We start from the raw sequence: 19,794 nt of genomic DNA, 5'->3' as shown, positions 1-19,794 counted from the left end.
TTCACCCAAACTAGTCCATGTGCTTTTCCAGCCCTGAACTTGGCATCCCCTTTCCTATTTTTCACAGGCTATCCTCCTGCTTGGAGTGTACTGCCTCTTTACCTCTATCTCTTAGAATCCCCATTTTATTTCAAAACTCAAATCATGTGTCTTCTCCTATTGAAGCATTTTTTTCTATTAGTTGCTAATGCTTTCTCCTCCATAATAATGTATATACTAATCTGGTTGCATGTTCAATAAATTAGCATTTTAGTAAGCACCTACTATGTACCAGACATTATTATTAGATTCAGGCATACAGGAGACCTTACATCTTAATGGGGAAGACAAGTACTGATTAAATTAAAAATAAAACACAAAGTATGTATAAATGTTTTATCCCTACAGTAAACTCAAGGAAATCTTGTCTTTCTAACCCCCTTACTGAGCATCGTGTCTTGTATATAAAAAGCATGTACATGTGTTTTCCTTTGGATTGTAGCTCCCCTCATTACATGGCTGAAGAACAATGAGCTCTAATGTGAGTCAAGTAGCAACCATTATAAGGGTAGAGAGCAAAGACAAAACTAACTACTAAACTCCTTAAATGCTGGTCCTAGATCTTTGAAGAAATATAAAATTTAGAGAAAGTGTTTGCTGTCCTCAAAAAGGAAAGTAGGATCTATGTGAACAATTATAACAGAAGATACACAATAAATGCATGAGGTAGGCAAACAAAATAGACAGTTTTTTCAGTGATTAGTGTGAGTGATTCTGTGGTGTTAGTCTTTTAATGTGAAATCTAGCTATAACAGTATTATGGAGGGAAAAGATGTAGGTCTAATGATAGGTAACTTGTCAGCTGTCTCTTAAGAGAAATATTTCAAGACCTTGTACTGCTAGTAGACTATTACTGTGGTTTCATAGCAGGTAAAAAGATTTAAAAAGTCATGTTTCAAAGACCTAGAAAAGTTTTGCATTTTTCTTTCAATATTTTTAGTGCTTTTTATTAGGACCCCATTCCATCTGAGTGGAGACTTTTAAATATAGTAGACTACAGATAATAATGGTGACAAAGATAAAATAAATAAAATAAAATTTTACAACTGTAAAACTAAGTATTGTGTTGGTCAGTGAATGACTGGTCCTTGCATGACCAGGCAAGTTGAGTGTCTGTGCTTCAGATATAAAGATTCATAGTCCATCTAACAGTTAACAAAAGCAAGTTTACTTAGCCACAGTAGGGAAGGAACATTCAGAGCAGGGAAAAGATGTTCATCCAGGATATAGCCTTGGTTCATCTGAGTGCAGCTCTCCTAAACTAATGTTGGTCATTCAGCAAGTTGTGGCAGAGGGCTGAGGGATGAACTCAAACCCCTCCTGGCTGTTTTTATATTCAGACTATCAGGAGGCAAATTCAACAACCCAATCCTTAGTCCCCTGAGCCAATTAAATCTTGAGGACAGTTTCAGTATTTAATGAAGGAAAAACTAGCTTAGCCTATATGGGTGGGCCCTTAGGAAAAGCAAGTCTGTGTGGCAGATTTGTAGAAAACAGTGTTCCTATACCATAAGAGGGATGCAATGATGGTTGGAAGATTAGGCTAGGAATTAGGAAAACTTGATTCTTAATCCTAGCTCTGCCATAAATTACTTCTACAATCTTTGCAAATTCATCTAAAATTGTATAAATAAACAAAATGTTTTTAATAAAAAATTTGTCTAGCTTATTTCTTTTATTTTCTTTTATCTATAAGATGGGAATGTTAATACTCACCCTGCCTATCTGATAGAATTATATGAAATTTTTTTAAAGTAAGCATTTAAATGTATGTTTTTATGCAGTCAACTGATTTTGCCTAAAAAAGGGAAGATTCAGAAGGCACATGGTAGTATTTAAAAAGTTATCATTGAGTAAGGGATGAGATTTGTTTTACTTGGTCTCAGAAGGCAAAACTAGTGACAATGCATAGGTTTCTGTTTGATTTAAGGAAAAATTTCCTAATAATCAGAACTATCTCAAAATAAAATAGGCTATATTGGGAATTTAGTGGACTCCTCCTTAGTAGATGTCTTCAAATAAAGTCTGAGTGATCACTTGCCAGGTATATTATAGAAATGACTCTTGTTCAGACATGAGTTGGTCTACATGTCCTCAGGAGGTTTCCTTTTTTTTTTAGCAGGGCAGTGACTTGCCCAAGGTCACACAACTAGGTAATTATTAATTCTCTGAGGCCAGATTTGAACTTGGGTCCTCCCAACTCCAGGGCTAGTGCTCTATCTACTGTGCCACCTAGCTACCTGAGGTTTCCTTTCAATTTTAAGATTCTATGATTCTCTGGTCTATTAAATTTTACTAACAAGCTGTCTTTTGTTTCAAGAGCTGATACTACTGACTCATGTATTAGATAAGTCAAATTTTTCTAAGAGTATTTTGTGTCTTATGTTTTCATTTCATTATATTTTTTCTTGTATCCTTGTTATTTGTGTAGCTATCTTGTCTCCCCTACTGGATTTTAAGAATTTTAAATAAAAGGATCATATTTTTATCTTTGTCTCTCCTCTTATGACCTAATGACTTGTCCAAGGTCACACAGCTAGGCAATAATTTAGTGTGTGAGGTCAGATTTGAACTCAGGTCTTTTTGACTCCTAGGCTGGTTCTCTATTCACTCCACCACCTAGCAGCTAGGTGGCACAATAGATAGAGCACTGACCTTGGAGTCAGGGGGATGGGAGTTCCAATCCAACCTCAGACACTTGCTACTTACTAGCTGGATGTGACCTTGGCCAAGTCACTTAACCCTGATTGCCTCACATCCAGGGCCATCTCTAGCCATCCTGATTCATGTCTGGCCACTGGACTCAAATGGCTCTGGAGAAGAAAAGTGAGGCTGGTGACTTAACAAAACACCTCCTTATTCAAATCCAATTCATATGTTTGTGGTGGCATCACCTCCCTGATGTTGTGGTCTTTTTCCAAAATGAAGGACCAAAAAAACCTCAAAACATGACTTAATATCCTGCCTTATAAAATTATGGAATCTCAGAGTTAAAAGGAAATTCAAGAGTCATCTGGCCCAATCCATATCTAAACACAAATCTTTACTGCTTAAATATTTTTAGTGAGGGAGAAACCACCATCTCACAAAAGTGCCTCTTCCACTTACGTTCCTCATTGTTAGGAAATATTTCCTAAAATCTAGTCAAAAGTTGCTCATTTAGTAAATGGGGCTAAGTAGATCAAGTCTACATGTGATTAGATAGCTCTCCAAATATATAAAGACCACTATTGTATTCATCCTACACATTCTCTCCTGGCTAATTATTCCCAGTGCTTGTCACTTATCTGATATAGTTGCTAGTTATTTTTCCAAAACTACACGTAATAGGGATTTATTCTCATCAGAGTGTAGAATACACTAAAACTTCTCTTTCCTTGTTCTAAACATATTTAGCATAAGATCTTATTAGAATTATTTTGGCTTCCATTTCATACTCTTGACTCATTTGGAGTTTGTTGCTAAACTGTAACACCTACAAGTTTTTCATGTGAACTGTTAGTTTAGTCATGTTACCTTCATTGTGGACTTGAAATTGATTTTGCAATCCAAGTGTAAGACTTTATATTTATCTCCATTAAATTTTGTTTTCATTGGTCCAGTATTTCAAGATTTTGCTGTATCTTGATAATCTTTTCATCTAATATCTATACCAACTTTCTGTCATCTGAAGAGATGGCAAGGTATTAAAAATGTCAAAAAGCCAGAAACAAAATGCAGATTCCTGAGATGAAGCAACCATAGACCTCTCTCAGTGACATAAAACTTAGTGACAACTCTTTAGGTACAGTTATTCAAACAGAAACAAATATTCCTGAATATGTTATCATCTGACCCCTGTATCTCCAGTTTTTCAACAAGTAAAACATTAGAGATTTTGTCAACTGCTTTGTTGAAATGTCAGCTGTTCCTATATCATTTCTTTTTTTTGACAATTTTTTAAAATAGCTATCAAAAGAAAAGAAAATGAGGTTGAACTTTGTTACAGCTACCTAGTAATCAATTTTGTTTTATTCTTCCCAGTCCAAAGCTCATCTTCCATAGAAGAGGAAACAGAAATAAGTTAAGTAGTTTTGTCTTTTCTCCCTGTCCATAGTATGGTCCTATTTATACTGAGCAGTGTTCCTAGCTTTTCTCTGATCCTCCTCTTGACCCCAAAAAGCTAAGATTTTTTTCCTCATTTTAAATGTGATTGAGGTCCTATGTCATTCGGTTTAGACAATTGTTCAAACTCTACAGTTGTAACTCCTCCAATTCTTAAGCAACAATGAATCAAAAAGATCACAAGAGATAAAATAGATAACTTTCCTTGCATGAAATTAAAAAATACACTAATGAAGCAAAGTCATGGGACATTTTCCCATATGTAACAGAGATTTTAGGGTACTACTTAGACTGCCTCTTAATTTGTTTCATATTTAATCATATCCTGAGCTTTAAGATAATTTGGGATATGTTTGTATATTTCCTCAGTAATTAATAAAAATTTAAATATGTCTTTCAATCAATTACAGTAGAAGGTTATTATGGTCACCAAGCATTTTAATGAGCTAGACAGACTTCCTCTCTGTTATGAATAGGTGCTCGTATCTTTTTATAAATTCCCTTAACCTTCTAGAATTAAATAAATATTAAAGTTAAGAATTATATTCATTTCATTAAAATTAAATCAGAATATAAGTATTTACAATATTTTAACTTTAAGAAAGATCACAGCCAGTCATCTAAGATCACAGTATAATAGCAAATTCCATGCCTTCACTTTTTTTTACCATAGTCTCATAACTTTGGTTTGTTCAAGATAACAGAGAAAATCTTTTTTTTAATCTTTTCTTTTTTTAAGATTTCATTTATTTTGAGTTTTACAATTTTTCCTCCCCCCCCCCCCACTGCACAGAAGGCAGGCTGTTAGTCTTTACAATGTGTCCATGGTAACATTGATCTAAGTTGAATGTGATGAGAGAGAAATCATATCCTTAAGGAAGAAAAATATATTATAAGAGATAGAAGAATTACATAATAAGATAACGGGTTTTTTTCCTAAATTAAAGGTAATAGTTTTTGGTCTTTGTTCAAACTCCACGATTCTTTCTCTGGATACAGATGGTATTCTCTATCACAGATATTCCAAAATTATCCCTGATTGTTGCACTGATGGAATGAGCAAGTTCATCAAGGTTAGTCATCGCTCCCATGTTACTGTTAGGGTATACAATGTCTTTCCGATTCTGCTCATCTCACTCAGCATCAGTTCATGCAAATCCAGGCTTCCCTGAATTCCCATCCCTCCTGGTTTCTAGAGAACAGTAGTGTTCCATGATATACATATACCACAGTTTGTTAAGCCATTCCCCAATTGAAGGACATTTACCCAATTTTCAATTCTTTGCCACCACAAAGAGGGCCACTATGAATATTTTTGTATAAGTGATGTTTTTACTCTTTTTCATCATCTCTTCAGGGTATAGACCCAGTAGTAACAGAGAAAATCTTAAGAATCTTCTTTGTAAGATTAAAAATTACAATATTACCTCTCTGTCTTTAACTTATCTTTGGTTGGAGGCAGCTAGGTGGTACTTTGACCTGGAATCTGGAAGATGTGTTCAAGTCCAACATCAAACACTTGCTATCAATGTGACCTTGGGCAGGTTATTTAACTTCTGTTGTCCTCAATTTTCCTTAAAAGTAACATGAGAATAATAACAGCACCTATCTCCCAGGATTGTTATGGTCAAACAAGAAATTTACAGAATGCAAAAGACAATGCATTGTAAATACTGTATAAATGCTATTATTATTTTATTATGATTAGCCATGAAAAGAAAAATAGTATCTTCAGTTTTTTACTTTACACAGTCTCATTTAGGACTTATGCTTCATAAAATTCTTATATATTTCTTTGTAAAAATGCAGTTAAGATCATTCTAACATAAAAACAGTATTCTTTCTATTTTCTTCTAGTTTATCTCAAAGATGCTCCTAGATCAGTTAAGTCCACACATATGTCCAGAAAAGCAGTTCTAACTATAACTTCTAGTTTTTCTGCTTCTTAAGGAAACTAATCTTTCTATAGATTTTGTAGGAGAGAGTTTTCTGGACATCTAGGGGGTATAGTGCTGGGCCTCAAGTCATCTTCCTGAGTTCAAATTTGGCCTTAGACCCTCACTAGTAAGTCATTTAACCCTGTTTGATTTAGTTTTCCTCATCTGTAAAATGAGATGGAGAAAAACATAGCAAGCCACTATTTTATCCTTGCCTAGAAAACCTTAAATGGGGTCATGAAAAGTTGGATACCACTAAAAACAACTGAATAATAAAAGTTTTAAAATAAGAATCACATTTTTCCTCTTGACCAAAAATTTTCAATCCCTTGAAAATCATTTGAGTGCACATTAGTTTTAATATTAAGAGAAGCTAAGTAACTTGTGGATAGAGTGTAAGAGAAGACAGGAAGTAAAATTAGCCTCAGATGTTTACCAACTGTGTGACCATTGACAAGACACTTAACCTTTCGGTGTCCTAAATTTCTCATCTGTAAAATGGAGAAAACAATAGCACTTGAGTCCCAGGGTGTGAAGATCAAATGAATTTATATAAAGTGCTTTGTAAAGTGCTATATAAATGCTAGTTGTTATTATTGTTATTATTATTAAAAATAATACACACAGAGTAGGATGCCATAACTTTTCTATATTAACCCCATAACAAATCCTGGAAAAGTAGAACCAATAAAAAGACAGGGTGAAACAATCTCTGAACTCAAGAAACATGGATGATTGGCAGGAAAGCATGTCTCATTAGGGTAAAAGGAGAATGCAGTTCAGGACAGGAAGCATCCTAACAAGAGAGCAGCAAGCCTCACCTCAGCAAATGAGAGGAAGATCCTGACCCCCAAATGCAGTGAAGCAGGCAAGCACCAATATCAGGGTGTTCCATGTGGCTCACGGTAGCCAGAGGAATGGGCAGACTCTCATTCTGAGAATGGCTTCATGCTTCAAGCATAACCCTGGGTAAATAGGCTACCTCCAGTAGCCAGATTGTCACATGCATCAATGAATCTCTGAGAAAATGCAGAAAAACCCCACTGACCTCAGAACACCTCAGAATACTAGGACCCTGGCTTAGCATCAGATAAACTGCCAGACTCCACAATTTCCAGCAGTGCCAGCCAACACCCCCTTCCTGCTACCCCATCAGCACAGCACTAGATATGAGGGTCCTCCATGAACATCAAGGAACATAAAGGTAACAACCAGGCCATAAAGTCCCTAGCTCAAGAAAGCTGAGACACTGTCCTTTCTATTCTAGAAGCAGAGATAAAATTTAAAAGAAAAAAAAAGGTCAAAAAAGATGTGTAAACCCCCCCCAAAAAAATCTGACTATAGAAATTATGATGAAGAGGGAAGATCAAGACACTCAGAAGAGGACAATATCAAAATCACCCACAGATGAAACATCAAGAAAAACAGCATCTCAAACCCAGAAAGAATTCAAGGAATAGCTCCAAAAGGAATTTAACAAGAGGTAGAAGAATAATTGGGAAAAGAAGTGAGAATGATAATGGAATTGTGAAAAAAAAAAGAAGTCAACTGCTTGGAAATAGAAAATAATTGCTTAAAAAGTACAACTGACCAAGTGAAAAAGGAGATAGAAAAATCTACTTTTAAAAAAAACTCCTTTAAAAGCATAGTTGTCCAAATGGAAAAGAAAGTACAAAAGCAAATTAAGGAAAATAACTTCTTAAAAGTGAGATTTGAGCAAGTGAAGGCTAATGACTGAGACATCAAGAATCAAAAGTAAAATTAAAATTAAAAGACATCAAGGAGGAAACTAATCCTGCTAAAAGGGACCTTAGACAATGAAGCAATAGCTACACTAAAACATACATGCACCAGATTCTTAAAAGAGAAGTTAAGTGAGTTACAGGAAGAAATGGACCACAAACCTATTTACTGTCATCCATACAGTCCAAGGCATTAGTGTAGGCAATGAAGCAAAAGTAGGTGATTTTTCTGGACCTATATTGCTTTCTCCTTAATCCAGCCAATGTGAGCAATTTGGTCCCTGGTTCCTCTACTCTTTGAAAACCAGCCTGCTTTTCTGGTAATTCTTGGTTCATATATTGCTGAGCCCTAGTTTGCAGAATCTTAAGTATAACCTTACTAGCATTGAATAAGCACTATTGTTTGGTAATCTGAAGATTCCTTGGCATTGCTCTTCTTTAGGATTTGGGATATAAACTGAACTTTTCCAATCCAGTGGCTACTGTTGAGTTTTCCAAATTTGCTGTCATATTTTTAATAGCATCATCTCTTAGGATTTTAAATAGCTCAACTGGAATTCCATCACTAGAGAAGACTTTTTGTGGAGGCAGAAGGAGTTAAGTGACTTGGCCAAGATCACACAGCTATTAACTATGTCTAAGATCACATTTGAACTCCTGGCTCCAAAGCCAATGCTCTATCTACTGTACCATCTAGCTACCCCCCCCCCCCCCAGAATACTTTTAAGAGTCCATTGTATAGTAGGGAGATCAATCAGTCAATACTTAAATAAATTAATTCAGGCTATTCACTTGAAGGTCAAACAGTGAAACTGAAAACCTTAAATACTTTTGGTCATATAAGAGAAGACAGGATTCATTGCAAAAGATTAGAAGTTGGAGGCAAAAGGAAAAGAGAATGGCAAGGATGAGATGGATAGTGTCATGAAAACAATGAACATGAACTTGGACAAATTTCAAAAAATAGTGGAGGATTGAAAGGCCCTATGATCCGTGGGGCCCTGAAAAGTTGGACTTCACTAAATGCCTGAAAAATAACGATTCTTAAATTATCTCCCTTTTGACTGTGTTCTAGATCAATTATTTTAGCATATATCAGATATCTTCTGTTTTTTCCATCTTTTAATTTTGTTATAATATTTTTTGTTAATGATTCTGGTTTGGTCTATTCTAGTTTTCAGGAGGTTTGTTTCCTAGGGAATATATGCAATTTTTTCCCCCAAACTATTCTACCATTTAGTCAGTAAGCACTGGGTACAATGCTGAATGCTGAGGATAAAAAGAAAGGCAAGCAACTGCATCTGCTGTAGATGAACACCCAGTCTACTTGGGGATAAGCATGTAAACAACTGTGCACAAATTATAAATTTGAAATAATCAACAGAAGGAAAGCAATAAAATTAAGGGGAAATGGAAAAGGCTTCCTATAGAAAGAGAAGTTGTCAGGATTTAAAGGAAACTAGGAAATTTAAGAAGTAGAGATGAGGAGAGATACCATTCTAGATATGGGAAACAGCTAAAGAAAATGCCTAGAACCCAGAGATACAGTGTCTTTTTTGAGGAACAGTCAGGAAGCTGATCAAAGAGTGCAAGTGTAAGTATATAAGAAGATTGGATAGATAGGGAGTGGGGTTAAGCTATGAAAGACTTTGAACTTAAGTGAATGATTCTTCAGTTCTTTCCTCAAGAACTTCTTCTATTGTTTTCTTTGATTTACTCCTCATTCCATCTCTAGTTTTTAAATTAGCTCTTTGTATCAGGACCTGCCTCTTGGTCCTTTCTTCCCTTTTAGGTAGTGTTAAGTGAAAATCAGCCCTACTTGTTCCTGACTTGATCTCCTCTTTTTACTGTCACTTTTTGGGGTTAACCTATCACTTGATCTTTGAGGTTAAGATCACTAGATCTTTTGGTCTTTCTGTGGCATTTCAGAACTGAGTGTTCTTAGAACCTGTAGGTCTGGAATGTCCTGGTCTGAGCACTTCTCTTGTTGCTGAAGTTCCCAGGAGTTTCCAAGGACCCACTCTGAGGCTTTATGATCCCCCCCCCCCCAGGTCTCCATTCTTGCTCCCTTCAGATATAGCCTTGAACTTTACAGACCTGGGAGGCTGTGGGTTTATATTGTGCTAGTTCTGACTTTACTGGTAGACCTCTAGATTTTCCATGGGCTTTTGGCTAACATTTTATGCAGTTCTGGGGTGGAAGTAGTTACTTAATATAGTTTTTTTTTTTAGATTTCTTGGTCATTATTTGGTCTGGTGTGAATTTCAGGTCTTTGCTGAAGTAGGTGTATGGGAGCTGGGCAGACTGCAGCCCATTCAGGCATCCATTTTGACTGGAAGTCTCCAGGTAACTAAATATTAAAGAAGTGCTAAACATAATGACTGATTAAACATTAATAAAATAACATAAACAGGATACAGTAACTCATACTTCATACCTATTGTATGAGACAGTGAAAAGAACAATGGCTCCAGCGCTAAGTCAAAATCAAAATCTATCTCCATATACCTCTGCCATTTATTACATTTTGTGATCATTTACACTTCTTTTGGCCCCAGAAAAGTTTCAAATATAGAATCAAGTCTGGCCTATGTATCCTTCAAGGGCCCTGCAAACTCTTAATTTTATGATTCTATTGTTACATTATTCTAAGAAGATGAAAGTTAAACTTTATCTGAACTCCAAGTAGTTTATAGGATTGACTATTAGATATCATACATTTTACCTCAGCTCTTCATCAGCCATACCACTCTAGGAGTATATGAATTGACCTGGCTTGGACAAGTCTTACTGATGCCTGACCTCTCCAGGAATACTAAAATAGTTGCTTGGTACTCTTTATTTCTTGCCTTCTAGCTCCAATCTAAAGGGATGTCCAAACCACTTAAAACTCACAAGGTTACTTCCAAATCTGAGCATACTCAGCTAAGATATGTATCAATTTTCCCAAGATCAGGAAAGGGAAAACATAAAAGAGACAGCCTAAACCTAGGCTCAGGTTTGATCCTAGTCCCTATTCAGATCATGAGTTTAAGGAGCCTCTGGCTCATTGCTATGTAGAAGCCAAGAAGGGGGGAAGATAATTCACTCAGTAAGTATGTCCGAAGCATTTACTATGTGCCCAACATTGTGCTAAGCACTGGGGATTCAAAGAAAGGTAAAGTACAGTCTCTGATCTCAAGAAGCTCATAGCTTGATGGGGAGATGACTTGCAAACAAGTATAATCAAACAAAAAATATATATGATAACTTGGAGATAATAAAGGAAGACAGTATTATGCTGCTCTGGGAAAAGGCTTCTCCTGAAGATAGAATTTTATCTGAGACTTGAAAGAAGCCAGGAAAGTCTGGAAGCAAAGATAAGGAGTGAAAGAATTCAAGGTGTGGGAAGCAGTCAGTAAAAATACTCATCTGGAGATGGATTATTTTATGGGAAGAATAACAAGGAAATCAGTGTTGCTGAATCACAGAGTAAACAGGAGGGGTGTTAAAAATTCTTCTGACTTTTAGCCAATAAAGGGACTTTATCATCTCAAACTGCAAACCCTTTACTTACACATGGGGAGGGTGGAGTGAAACAGGCTGAATCCAAAGCTCCTATATTATTGACCAAAATCAGGTCTGACAACTTTACTCTGAACATCCTCTATTGAATAGTCCCTAAGATACAATTCAACCCCAGTATAACTTTCTTCATCTGTTGCAGAGTGAAATTATTCATTAGGACAAGTCAAGAAATTTTTCATCTGAAATGCTTTGGGGCATAGACACCTCTCAGTACATGTTTGGATAATTGAAGTCCCTTCTCTCATGCCTTCCTGCCTTGTGTGTGACCTGGTTCCTGAAGTCCTTATCAAATTCCTCCTGTCCCAGTGGTTCGTATTGTTCTCCCATGGCAACATTGCTTCAAATGTTTTCTACAATGCTATTGTCCACGGGGTTCCTAGATTCTGTCCTGTGAGTTTATCTTTTAAAATTCAGTGTCCCAATTTTTATCTGTTCTGTTCTTTAAGAATAAAACATTTGCTTTTAGCTTATAGTTTATCACTATCTTAATTCCACTGGGTTTAGTGATTTTTTCTGAGGATAAATATTCCACTTTATATTAGCATCTCTAGTAAAATAAATAAATAAATTTACTACTCCCTGCAAAGGTTGTGTCCTGGAGAAGCCAGGTCAATCTTCTCAAGGATAAGGCCTTTGTTCTGGCACAAAAGATATCTATTTGGGTCATAAGCTTCCTTTTTTGTTTCAAATTTGAGACTTTTTTGGTATTCATGGTATCTCTAAAATGAGATATGAATTCTCCTTGATCTGGATATTTGACCTATTGATAGCCTGCTGTAGAAGGTTGATTCTCAGTCTTTTTTTTTCTTTTTTTAAAGAGTACTTGGTATTCTCGTATAAGTAGGCCCTTTAAAAGTTAAACTAGATCTTTTTTATTATAGAAAAGAACAAGAAACTAAAAGAGCAGGGGGATGCCCATCAATTAGGGAATGGATGGAATATAATGATAAAAAAATATATAGTTTCAGAGAAACCTGGAAAGACTGGAAAATGAAGCAAGCAAAGCCAGGAGAAGAATTTACATAATATCACTGATATTGTAAAGGCTTAAGAACTCTGATCAATGCAATGACCATCCACAATCCCAGAAGATCAATAAAGGAAGATTCTACCTTCCTTATGACAACCTGCTGATTACTTCAGGACGCAGCCTAAGATATAGTTTCAGATGTGGCTAATGTGGGAATTTTATGACTTGTCTATGGATATTCATTATGAGGGACTTTTTTTCTTTTTTCAGTGGAGCATCTGGGGTGGAATGCCAGGGATCAGGTAAGTAAGAAAATGAAAAGAAAGAAAATAAAGTCATCAAAGCAAATAGAGGGAAGGTCAAAAGGAATCACAAACAAGCTTAGACAGCTTTGAAAAATGTGTTGAACTTAAAAGGAAATCAAATTACATATTTACCCTTTCATGTACAATCTCTTTTTCTATTTCATTTATATCGAAATGCTAATTTTATTTGATGTTTGTTAAGTTCAGAATTTAATTCCTTAAGATTAAAAGTTAAACTAAATCTTTTTTTGTGTTATTAATGAATTAAAAACTAAAAGGGTACTCATTTAATTGGGGAGTATCTGAATAGGTTATAGAATTTTATGCTAGAAGAGAAACTAAGGAAGACATATAAACTAATTTTTGAACTGAGCAAAGAGACATTCTAACAAACTGTTGACAAACAACTTTAGAGCATTTAGAAATACTTTAGAACTCATTTCAGTCCAAAGACCAAATAATAGAGTACCATAGGTCAAACCGGTGATGAAGCATACTACTCACAAACTAAAGAAATGAATTTAAGATGCAGAATAAGACATGCAGGTTCAAATATGACCCATTTGGGATAGTTTCATGATTTTTGCCATCTGTGTTCAGCATCAAGTGAATAGGAGTGAAGGAGGCAGATGGTGGGAATAATCCAAGTTTAGGATTTGGCACAGAGTGATTGGGAACAGGAAATAGCAAAGAACTCAAGTGTAGAGGATAGCATAAGAGTTCAACAAATTTTCCAGGGGGTCAGGATAGGGAAGGGAAGAGAGTGTGTAGGGATGATGACCTGAAAAAAACTGAGGTGAAGAGGAATTGTAGATGACAGTGAGGATGAACAACAGGCCAAAGGAAAGATGAAATGATAAAAGATTATCATCTGGTAAATTTTAGAGTTCATGAGCATAGTGGTGAAAGACTTGTGGGTTATGGCAAGATCAAAAATATGACCATTACTTTGTGACTGAAGTAGAATGGAGGAGAAGCTTATGGAAATTGAGGAAATGGGAAGTTATAGTATTGAAGGTCCTTTGATATGTATGTTCAAGTCTACTAGTATGAGAGGAGACATGGTGAAGCAAAAAACTATTCCACAGGCTTTTGACCCATTGGAGAAAGAAGGAGAATGTCCTCAGCATCAGAAGATAATAGAGTTTAATAGTATAATAAATTAGGATTGAATGACCCTCAAAGGAGAAGTTCCCGAATATTGATGGTAGAGAGTCTAGAAGGGGGGCAGCAAGGAGGCAAGAAGCATTCCAACTCCTCAATTATGACCAGTGATTTGGGAGTGTGAATGAAAGTGCCACTAGTACTTCAAAGGATAGCTAGGGATCAGCAGGAGGGAAGACTGAACTCTGAGAATCAGAAGACAGAGTGAGAAATGAAGTTTTAAAATCAGACAGAAGAGTGGAAGGAGCAGACAGATCTGGAGTAATACATTGTAATATGGAATAGTGTTGAAGGATATGGGCACCCAGGAATAAAGAATAGAGTTTGTATAATCATATCTAGGGGCCTTGGAATCATTGGGATAGGGAAAGTACAAGAGATGGGAGTATGCTGGAGTATCTGTTGAAGAAGGTGAGGAATAGAGTGTTTGAGGTCATTCCTCATAGCAAGTGATGTATTATATCCTATAAAGTCCAAGATTTCTGAATCATGTAAGAACAGAAGGTATGGCCTGGGGGTGACTGGATAGGAGTTAGAAGTGGGCAGTTCAAAATGGGTCTGGTTTAAGAAGAACTTAAGGAGCAAGGAAGTCAAAAACAGAATCCCATAGGTGAGTGGTCTGGATCCAGGGTTAGGAAAGGCTTCCTCTAGAATGTGAGGTTTGAGCTTAATTTTGAATGAAACCAAGGAGAAGAGAGGATGAAAAGACACAGAGATAGAAGATGGAGCATCAATGTGAAGAACAGCAAAAAGACTAGTGTTGCTGTATCAGAGTGCATTGTAGAAGGGATAAAGGGTAAGACTAGAAGGATAAGAAATGACCAGGTTGTGATAGGATTTTAAATGCCAAGTGGAGCATTTTATATTTGATCTTAAAGTTAATAGAGAGCCCTGGAGTCCATTGAGGGTGGAGGGCTGGGGCATCATGGTCAAGAGTGTGGCATGGTTAGATCTGACCTTTAGGAAAATCACTTTGGCAACTGAATGGATGGGAGTAGGGAGAGACTTGAGGCAAGGCACCAACTGAAAGACTACTGCAATAGAGCAAACATGAATTGATGATGAGGGCCTGCATCAGAATGAGCACTGCTTGAATAAAGGGAAGGGGACATTTATAAGAGATGTGAAGGTAGAAGTGAGAAACAATGGCCTGCATACAGTTATGGGAAAAGAGTTGAACTTGGGGATTGAGGATGTAGGGCCTTTTCTCCAACACATTCTCCCTTTGGCTTTTATTGTGTCAAAGAGATTCCTTTAGTAGTGAAAGGTTAAATGATTTATCCAGGCCCATAAAGCAAGGGTTGGCTTCTTGAGGTCTACCTATATTGACTGAATGCCTAAAGGTGGCAATGAAATTCAGGTCTTCTAAGGTCAGTTCTCTGTCCATCATGCCATTTTTATATTTTATAAAAAGACTGCAAAACTGGCACTTTTCAATTGAAAATTTTAGGCAGTTTTTCTTTGGCTGATTTAACATTTCATTAATTTCTCTTCATGTTATTCCAGGGTCTTCCCAAGCAGTGAGATCATCAAGATATACCCACACTTGCTATTAGTTCATATCTCCAAATACTTTGTCCATTAGTCTTTAGAATGTAGGTGGAAAGAAGCCTTGGGGAATGTGCTTAATTTGGGAAAATCTGTCTAGATATAAGCAGTATTATCTTTCTCTACCATAGTAAACTGGTAGTTGTTTCTGCACAAGACTAATATTGAAGACAGTTCAGGGCATCTTGAACCATTAGCCTGGTATACTTATTCACTTGGATTCTTTGGGGTTTTTTCCTTCCATTTTCTTTGGTACTGGCAATGCTTATGGGCTGTTGAGCCCTAATAATTCCATAAATCAAGAAGTTTGAGGTGTCATTTGAGGTTATTCATCACAGACAAAAGAATTTTCCTAAATTGTTTCTGGAACAGTCTGGTTTCAATGAGATAGATCCTACAAGTTGCTACTTGGGGCCATCTCACATTTCTTTCATGAAATGAGAATATCCCTTTCATTTTACTGAACTACCTTAACCACTCCATCTGTTCTCCTGGTACTGGAAAACTCCCAAAGGCAAATTTCTCTGCAACCACTTAAAATGTCGAAGAAGTATCCTTATGATGTTCACTGTCTTCTTTTGACTCTTCTTTCAATAGGCCTCTTTATGAGGTTCCATGAATGATCAAAATAGGCAGGTACTGAGCTGCAGCTTATTTTTTTCAGTATTCTATTAATATATTGAGAATAATACATAATACATATTTTGGGAATTGTGGGAATTGTGACACCATATTAGGTTTTTAAGGAGGTCAGATTCCCCATAAAATAACACCGTTTAGATCTGAAAGTATAACAGAACAATGATAAAAACCATAGAGAAATGGCTATTATACACCTCTATCCTGTGGAGGAGTACACAAAGGACTGCTATAATCCTGAAGAAGGTCTGAGAGGAGACACCACAGGATAAGTGAAAGGCAAAGCATGCAAATGAACAACAGTAGGAGATTTGGCCAGACTATAGGGCCAGTAGGAAGCCCATGCCTAAACCCTGGCACTGACTTGTGCAGCCAGTCAGTGAACCAGAGCATAAGAAAAGGTCATAAAAATACTCAGGCAGCCCAACAAGCAAGTAGACTATATCTGAGGTCCCATATGATTCACAGAAAGACCAAGAGCCAGGACAACACCTGGGATAGAAACACCTGGAATTCTGTAGGAGCTAGGCTACCAACATAATCAACAATTGACTGGACTTGTCAGAGTCATAGAAAAGGATAGAGTCAATTCTGGGTTTAGGACTCTGTGAGAAAAAGGGAACAGATAAAGATCCAAGGTCAAAATTCAAATTGATCCCCCCCCCCCCCAGAAAGCTAAACCTAAACCCAGGAGTCCCTTAAAAGTTAAGGTCTAGGGTGAACTACTATCTACAGGACCAAATTGGGTCAGTCCACAGCATCCATGAGTATGAGAGTGATCAGAGTTTATCCCAAGCACAAAAGCTGAAGGAAAAAAATATAAGGGGCAGCCAGGTTGCACAGTGGATAGAGCACTGGCCCTGGAGTCAGTAGTACCTGAGTTCAAATCTGGCCTCAGAGACTTAATAATTACCTAGCTGTGTAGCCTTGGACAAGCCACTTAGCCCCATTGCCTTGCAAAAAAAAAAAAAAAACTAAAAAAAAAAATATATAAGTAAAAAGAAGAAAATGTTGAACACAATAAAGGATTATGTACTGAGAGAAGCCTAAGAGATTAAGGAAATAACTATGCAAGAGTCCAACTAAAGCTTCAGAGAAAAGACTGTCCTACAATTTTAGGGTATCTGCAATAGAGAATACCATCTGTATCCAAAGAAAGAATTGTGGAGTCTAAACAAAGACCAAAGGCCTAATTTAATTTAAAAAAAAAATCTTACGTATTATGTAATTTTGCTAGCTCTTATATTTTATTTATATTTATTTATATTTTATTTATATTATATTTTATTTATTGTGCAAAAATATTCATAGAAGCCCTGTTTGTGGAGGCAAAGAATTGGAAATTAAGTAAATGTCCTTCAGCTGGGGAATGGCTTAGTATACTGTGGTATATTTGTGTCATTGAACACTATTGGTCTATTAGAAACCAGAAGGGATGGGAATTCAAGGAAGCCTGGAGGGATTTGCATGAACTGATGCTGAGTGAGATGAGCAGAACCAGAAAAACATGCACATCCTGACAGCAACTCCAGAGAAAGCAACCAGCAACCCCAACTGGCTGTCCCTTGGAATTACTAAGGCAAGTAAACAAAACCTCTAGGGTTTTCAAAAACAAACCTCTGAGAGCCAGCCCCCCCACCCCCAATACAAGATCCTAGAAAAATGAAGAAAAACCAGCAAAAATGGGGACCCATGGAGAAATACTTAGAAGAGACAGATTCTAACCCAGAGAGATCTAGCACTTCTGAGAAGATAAATTGATATCCAACCCAGAAAGACCTCCTTGAAGAAATCATGAAGGTGTTTAAAAATTAATTGGAAAAGTTGGGGAATGAAACTCAGGAGAAAATTAACATCTTGCAACAAGAAAATAAATCCTTGGAAAATACAACTGGATAAATACAAAATGAGAATAATTCTCTCATCTTATATGCAAAAAGAAAGTAATTCTTTCAAAACCTCACTTGGGCAAATGGAAAATTTCAAAATAGAATTGACCAATTGGAAAAGGAGTTGCAAAAGGTAAATGAAGAAAATTCTTTAAAAACAGAATGGAATCTGTAGAAACTAATGACTTAATGAGACAACAAGATTCTGTTAAACAAAACCAAAAGATTAAAAAAATAGAAGTAAATGTAAAATACCTCATCAGCAAAACCACTGACCCCAATAACCAATCGAGAAGGAACAACCTGAGAATTATAGGACTTCCTGAAAACATTGAAGAGAAAAAAGCCTGGACTTAATATTACAGGATTTAGTGATGGAAAACAGCCCTGATATCATTGGAACCAGAGGGTAAAATAGTCATTGAAAGGATATATCAATCCCCTCTAGAAGGAGATCCTAAAATGAAGACACCAAGAAATGTTGTGGACAAATTCCAGAACAATCAGATAAAAGAGAAAATCCTACAAGCAGCCAGAAAGAAACAATTTAAATACCAAGGAGCCACAGTAAGGATTAAGCAGGAACTGGTTGCATCAACATTAAGGGATTGAAGGGCCTGGAATGAGATATTCCAAAGAGCAAGAGAGCTTGGAATGCAGCCAGGAATCCACTATCCAGCAAAGCTGGACCTTCTCTTCCAGGGGAAAAGATGAACATTTAATGAAATGGGAGACTTCCAACATTTCCTGATGAAAAGACCAGAGCTAAATAGGAAATTTGTACATCAAATAGGAGGCTCAAGAGACACATGAAAAGGTAAAGAAAAGGGTAAAGAAAAAAAAATTGCTATCCAATAAGATAAAACTGTCTATATCCCCATTTGGGAGAAAAATTCTCATAAGTCTTGAAAATTATAACTCTATTAGAGAGAATATGCTTAGCCAGAAGTGATGGACACTCATGACTTAACCATGAGACTTCTTTCCAATAAGATGAAACTGGCTATATCCCTATCTGGGAGAAAGACTCTAACAACTCACAAGAATTATATCTCTATTAGAGAGAATATACTTAGCCAGAAGTGATGGACACTCATGACTTTTCTGTGACTCAGATAGAATGATTTTAAAACAATATTAGAGAGAATATACTTAGCCAGAAGTGATGGACACTCATAACTTTTCTGTGACTCAGATAGAATGATTTTAAAACAATACATCCTTAAAAGGGGGGACAGTAATGAGACAGGAGGATGGAGATTGAATGGGTTAAATCACATTACATTAAGAGGTACAAAAGACCTATTGCAATAGAGGGGAAGAAGAGGAGGTTAGAATCACCTGAATCATCTTCTCCTCAGACTTGGCTTAAAGTTAACTTACACTCAGTTAAGTTAAGAAACTTATCTTACCTTTCAAGTATTAAAAGGGGAAAAGGGAAGGAGGGATGAGAAGGGGGGAGAAAAGGGGGAACAAAGAAAAAAGAAGAAAAGAAGGAAGGGGAAAAGGGAAAGGGGAAATAAAGGGGAGGAGGTTTCATACAGGAGGGCAAACACACTGAAGGTAGTAGTATTCAGAAATAAAATACTGGGGAATATGGATAAAGGGAAAAAAGGGGAAAAATACAAATAGATGGAAGATAGCATGGAGGGCAATAAAGAGTTAGTAATTATAACTTTGAATGTGAATGGGATGTACTCTCTCTTAAAATGTACGCGAATAGCAAAGTAGATTAAAAACCAGAATCCTACAATATGCTGCTTACACGAAACTCATTTGAAGCAGAGATGCATATAGAGTAAAAGTAAAAGGTTGGAGTAAAATATATTTTGGAAAAAAGACCGCTAAGTAGTGATAATGATAATTTTTAAAAATGCTTCAAATTTGGGA

At 36.4% G+C, this 19,794-nt stretch overlaps 1 protein-coding gene across 2 annotated transcripts in view; it reads left to right on the top strand.

Moving 5' to 3' along the window:
• Nucleotides 1-19,215, top strand: part of CGRRF1 (cell growth regulator with ring finger domain 1) — an 80,262-nt gene extending 61,047 nt beyond the window's left edge. Inside the window, exons 7-8 of one of the 2 annotated variants that reach the window (XR_012473920.1) lie at nucleotides 10,091-10,168; nucleotides 11,529-19,215. The gene's annotated coding sequence lies outside the window, so the exon portion shown is untranslated. Of the gene's footprint in view, nucleotides 1-4,062; nucleotides 10,169-11,528 lie in introns of both variants that reach the window. The other variant, XR_012473921.1, reaches the window with a different exon arrangement.
• The last annotated feature ends 579 nt before the right edge of the window (nucleotides 19,216-19,794 follow it).

The sequence above is a fragment of the Macrotis lagotis genome, chromosome 1, assembly GCF_037893015.1.
Source record: "Macrotis lagotis isolate mMagLag1 chromosome 1, bilby.v1.9.chrom.fasta, whole genome shotgun sequence".
Classification (NCBI taxonomy): Eukaryota; Metazoa; Chordata; class Mammalia; order Peramelemorphia; family Peramelidae; genus Macrotis; species Macrotis lagotis.
This window is presented reverse-complemented; position numbering and strand designations above follow the sequence as displayed.